We start from the raw sequence: 5,689 nt of genomic DNA, 5'->3' as shown, positions 1-5,689 counted from the left end.
CATCTACACTCATAATGGACAGTCTCAACCTTGCCTAGACTCCTTCAGTGACCCTCCGCCACCAGGCAGAATCAGGGCACCTGCGCCTGGCCCATCTCTCAGGTCTTGCTTTTCCCACTGGACTCCCAGAAGAGCTTCCGCCTCCCTGGCACGCCCCCCGCCTCCCTCTCTGACTCTCTGCTCTCTGTGTCCTGAGCCCATTGGGCCCTCACAGGCTCATCCACCTTGCCCGCCTGTTCAATTCTCAGGCTTTACCTCCCCCTCAAGCCTCAGCTCAGGCTTGCCCTCCCCACGGAGCCTTCTGGGATTGCTCCAGGCCAGTTTAGGCCCTTCTGGGCTCTCCCTGCATTTTGCAGGCACCTCCAGTGTCCTTATCATCTTAATTATTATGCTAGATTATAATTGCTCACATGCAAAGCTCCTTAGGGACAGAGGGCTCAAGTATCTTCCTCTCTTTCTCCTTGTAAGCACCGAATAAACATTAGAGTGGCCAGCGGTCAACTCTGCCCCTCCCAGCCTTCCACTGATGCCCACATGAGCTGTCCACTCCAGGGACCACCTAGCCAGAGTGCTTTCAGAACAGGCAACTGCTTCAAGGCAAGCCAGGCTCCTTTCACCCATACCCGAGCCCAGGGGGACAGATGTGTGCTCTGACACACACCCTCACACAGACAGGCACCCACCAAACATAGAGACACAGGCCCGCTCAGGCATGGACTCAGGCACTCAAACACACCTGCACACACAAACAAATACAAGCACAGGTGTGCACACACTGACACATTCTTATGCAGACACAGATATACACACACCTACACACACATATGCACACAGACACATCTGCAGACACGTGCACAAGACCCTCACAGACATGCACATACACTTGCACACACAGAACACACGTGCACACACTGGGACTCACCAGTGCACACACAGCCAGGCCTTAGGGCAGGAGGAGGGACTGCTGATCTAGGGCCGCAGCTGCCACCTCCTTCCTCCCAGAGCCCCCAGGCCGGCAGAGGGCGCCCGAGGGCTCTTCCCTCCAGACCCAGCCCTGGCAGGAGGGAGAGTGCGCGGTTGCCACCCACCCTCCTAAGTTAGGTCCCCTTTGTTCCCCCACCCGGAAGGAGGCCAATGTGCCTGGGGAGCACCCAGCCATAGAGTCCTCCGGGCCCTGATCGTTCGCACTCATCTCGGCCCCGAAGATGAGCCTGGGGGGCCACCGGCCAGTGGGAGGACCGAGGCTCAAGGCCAGTGCCGGGCACGGGAACAGCAGTGACCACAAGGAGGGAGAGCCGGCCCATCGCCCACTGCCTGTGCAGGCAGGACCATGCAGCCCCCAGGGCCTGGCAAGCCCACACCCCTCACAGGCCTGCAGCCCTTCCTCCTGCCCCACTGTCTCCCTGCGTATTTAAGTGTTCTCCCCTGGAGGGGGACTGCCCAGGAACACTGAAATGGGAGCAAGAATCCCAAAGGCAAGCTGTACACCCTCCCCCTTTGCCAGTGCTCAGCTCTTCCGGCCCCATCGAGCCACCGGTAAGGCCTTTGATCTCCTAAGGACAGACGCCTGAGGTCTCCCTCACCTCCCACCCAGAAACCCAGAATCCTGGGGTTGTGCTAAGTAGATTACACACGGGAGTCGTTCAAGACCTGCCTCTGCTGCTTACAAGTTAAGGGCCTTGGGTGAGTACTCTACCCTTCTGAGCCTCGGTTTTCTCATCTGTAAAATGGGCATCCTTAACAGTTCGTACCTCCTTGCAGGTGGATGTGAGGACAAACAAGGCAGCAGAGCCCTGGTTTGGGGCCCAGCACACAGTGTGTAGAAGTTGGCTCCCTGCTGTGATTCCTGTGTGCTGACCCATCTTCTGGCTGAGCCTTTGGGGCAGCGTTAGGACGCCCAGCAGAGGGCCACGCAGTATGTGCTCACTAAACCCTGGGACATGGACAGGATGGGGGCAGCCTGAGGATGCTGCACCTGTGCCATCAGCAGACAGCACATGTCAGGGAGAGGCTGGCAAGACGCCAGGCCACGTTCTGCAAGCGGTTGGTTTCTCGGGGATGTGAGCATCTATTCCTGGTGGGGCTGAGCTCTCAACCTGGTTCTTCCTCCTTCTTCTCCAGGAGGGGAGGGCGACGCTGGGCCTCCCCATCCGCTCCTCCCCACTCCCTTCCTAGTTGTCCACCATAATTAGGCTCTTTGCAGCTCAGGAGAGGATGTCCGTGCCTCCCCTCCACTCCCAGACTCAGGCTCGCCCAGAGAAGGGGTCTCCTCTCCCTCAAGCGCAGTGCTGCCCCTTCTGCAGGCAGGTGGGGAGCCCTGGCCAAGCCTGCGGCAGGGGTGGGCCCTCCTGTCTCCTGCTGCCTGGCCCCTTGCTCAGCGGTCAGCCGTGCGTGGGGCTCGGCAGGGCCCAGGCAGGCTGCTCTGAGCATTAGCGGCCGGCCTCGCTCCAAGTGAATTAGCTGGTCCTCGGGGAGTGCGCGCTGAGGCCTGCAGACTCCTGGCACTGGCCAGTGATTCATTCACCACAGCCTCACCCCTGCCAGAGGCCAGCAGAGTCCCTGCCCCCCAGCCCACTGGCCAGACTGGAGACTGGGGGGCAGGAGGCTGGTGCCCAGAGCAGCCCAGGCTGCCCGTCCATCTGCCCCACCATCCTATTAATCAGGCTGCTCCCCACTCCCTTGGGTGGTGCTTGCATCCATCCGCGGGCCCCTCCCGCACGCAGGCCTGGTGGCCCTGGACCTGCGCCCGGCCCTGCTTCCGCCAACCTGGCCCACCCCACCAGGCTCTGTATCCCACTCCCTTTGTCCCCCGGGCACCTTGAGTGACCCAAGGGAGGCCCCCTCATCCTTTTTCCTCCTCCCTCTGTGCCTTCCTGCCCCCCTCAACCGAAGCCCTGGGATCCACTTAACTGGTCTTGATGAAAACCAGAGGCTCTGCCCATGTATAGGAGGCTCCTGGTAACTGCCTGGGGCCAGTCCCTGCCAGCCTTGGGCAGGGGCCCTGCTTAGAACTCAGGCAGGCAGGGAAGGCACAAGCTTGGTCTCTGCCACAGAAGCCCTTAGGAGCCCACACGCATCCTCTGATGGCCCCCCTCCTCGCTGTCATTTACTCAACAGGAGATAGATGTTCAGAAGCAGGTGTTGCTGAATGAATGACTGCCCTCCCTCACCGCAAATGCGACTTCTCTTCATCAACGCATGTGACTCATATCTTGTCAAATCTCTCTGGCTTGAAAACTGTCCTACTGCAGCTACAGAGTGGAAAGCACCCACATTTCGTGGCCAGAAACCTGAATTCCGGGGCCGGCCTGCTGTCCATGCGCTAGCTGATCACTCCTCTGAGCCAACAGGTCCCCGTCATCATGTGGGGCTGGTCCGTCTCCAGGTTGGCTGTGAGGATTAGAGGCGTTTTATCTTGTGCAGGGAATGCAGGCCAAGAGATACCACCCAAAGGCAGCCACAGAGGACTCGCTCAAAGTGCTCTTCCTGGGGGGCCTCTCTAGCACATATGTGTGCAATTTCCCCTCTATTGTTCTATAATCGTTGATGGTCGCTCTGTAATTGCTCTCAAATGGTTTAATCATAATAAATAGCATCTGCAGAGCAGTTTACAGTTGGCAACTGTAACTCTTCCCTCATCCCCTTCCCACCTTTACAAAAAGAGACTGAGGCTCAGAGAAGTTAATTGACTTCTCTAAGACCACACAGTGAGGAGGCGGCCTAGCTCACCCCTCCCCAGGCTATAGGGCCTACTGGGCCCCAGGCCACTGTGTCCTCAGTTCCAGGCAGGGGAGGGAGGCACCGGGAGGGAGCTTGGCAGGAGGCGAGGAGGCTACCTGGGAGCTGATGGCCGGTGGGGAGGTGGGCATTTCACTAGGCGCAAGGGCATCAGTGCAGGGTTGTGTGCTCACCTGTGTGTGCAGGTAGGCGTTCAGGCTGAGACCAGGTGACCCCCAAAGGGGGCTTATTTAGGGATCATGCTTCCCAGGGTGAGAAGTGGAACTAGGTTAGCTCCACAGTCCCTTTCTGTTCTTGGGTTTAGGTGAGTCGGCACCTTCTAGAAAAAGACTGGGCCAAATGAAACGCTTCCACTGGAGCTGAGGATCCATTCTCACCCAGATACGCTGCATTATTAGCTGTTTGTTTGATTTGCTTGTTTGCTGTTGTTGTTTTGGTCAGAAAACCAAGGCACAAGGGAGGTACGTGGACTTGTCCCAGAGGCACAGTGAATGAGAATGGGAGATGGAGACAGCAAAGCAAGGGGCCACAGGAGGGAGGGTTCTGCTGGAGGAAAGGGGGTGGGGCAGGGAGGAGCGATCAGCGGGGAAGGCCCCCAACCCACCCGGAGCAGCCTCCTCATCTCTGAGTCCCAGCTCAGAAGATGCCTCCTCTGGGAAGCCCTCCCTAACTGCTCAGGCAGAGCTTGTCTGCTCTCTCCCCTAGGTTCTCGCTGCTGTGGCCTTCATCACACACAGTGTGTACCTCCCCTTCTGTGCCTGCCTCCCTCACTGGGTGGTGACCAGGGCAGGGAGTGTGTGTGTGTGTGAATGCTGACAATCGGGAAGGTTTAAAAATACAGAAAAGTACAAAGGAGAACAAAGCAAACGCCTGTGTACCTGCAGAGACTGGCTTTGTGCTCCAGCCCCTAGATGGGAGGGATGCTTGCATGACTACAAACATTGTAAGCACACACTTATGTCTGCACATGCGTGAACACACACGTCTGGCTCACACTCACGAAACATGTCACCAGACATGGCTACATGTTCACGGTTGCACTTAAAGGCACGTGCACACTCGTAATCGGGAGGTAAAAGGACTGGAACGGGGCCTGGACCAGAGAAGAGAGAAGCTGGGCCAAGGCCAGGGGCGTGCCTGTCTGCCGAGGGTTTCCAGGCCAGCACCAGGCCTGCCCCCGGCTGCCATTCTCACCCCGTGCCTCTGTCTTGCTAGGCGAGGTGGGCTCCCCCATCACCGGGAGCCCATGAGTAAGGCACCAGGGTTGGGGCTCCCTGACGCTATTTCTGGGGTTTCAGGCTGTGACACTTCCTGGCCTCTCCTGTCGGCCCCTTTGCCTCCTATCCCCTCCAGCAGCCTGGAGGCAGCAGGCAGCCCTGGCTCCTGGTGACTTACACACGGTTGCAGCCACTGTGGACAGACAAGAACTGCGGTCCCCTGGGAGCGGGACCCCAGGGCAGGGATCAGAGCCTTCAGGGCAGAGCTGGGTGACCTTGGGGCTAACACCATCAACCTCATGGCCACAGTTTCTTGAAAGGCAACAATCATGAGCTTCGTAAGCTGAGAACAAAAATTACCACCAAGTAACAATAATAAAAGTTACCAACAAGCTCTAAGTTGTGGGTTGCTTTCTTTCTTTTTTTAAAAAAATTAATTTATTTTTGTCTGTATTGGGTCTTCGCTGCTGTGCGCGGACTTTCTCTAGTTGCAGCGAGCGGGGGCTACTCTTCTTTGTGGTGCAAGGGCTTCTCATTGTGGTGGCTTCTCTTGTTGTGGAGCACAGGCTCTAGGCGCGTGGGCTTCAGTAGTTGTGGCACACGGGCTCAGTAGTTGTGGCTCGTGGGCTCTAGAGCACAGGCTCAGCAGTTGTGGCTCATGGGCTTCATTGCTCTGCAGCATGTGGGATCTTCCTGAACCAGGGCTCGAACCCGTGTCCCCTGCATTGACAGGT

The 5,689-nt window shown here is 57.8% G+C and overlaps 1 long non-coding RNA gene across 1 annotated transcript; it reads left to right on the top strand.

Moving 5' to 3' along the window:
- Positions 1 to 413: 413 nt before the first annotated feature.
- LOC141279129 (uncharacterized) lies at positions 414 to 5,339 on the top strand. The gene is made up of 3 exons (XR_012332935.1): positions 414 to 1,683; positions 1,762 to 2,043; positions 3,118 to 5,339. It is a non-coding gene; the product is annotated as an uncharacterized lncRNA (long non-coding RNA).
- The last annotated feature ends 350 nt before the right edge of the window (positions 5,340 to 5,689 follow it).

This window comes from Tursiops truncatus, chromosome 7 (genome assembly GCF_011762595.2).
Source record: "Tursiops truncatus isolate mTurTru1 chromosome 7, mTurTru1.mat.Y, whole genome shotgun sequence".
Lineage (NCBI taxonomy): Eukaryota > Metazoa > Chordata > Mammalia > Artiodactyla > Delphinidae > Tursiops > Tursiops truncatus.
This window is presented reverse-complemented; position numbering and strand designations above follow the sequence as displayed.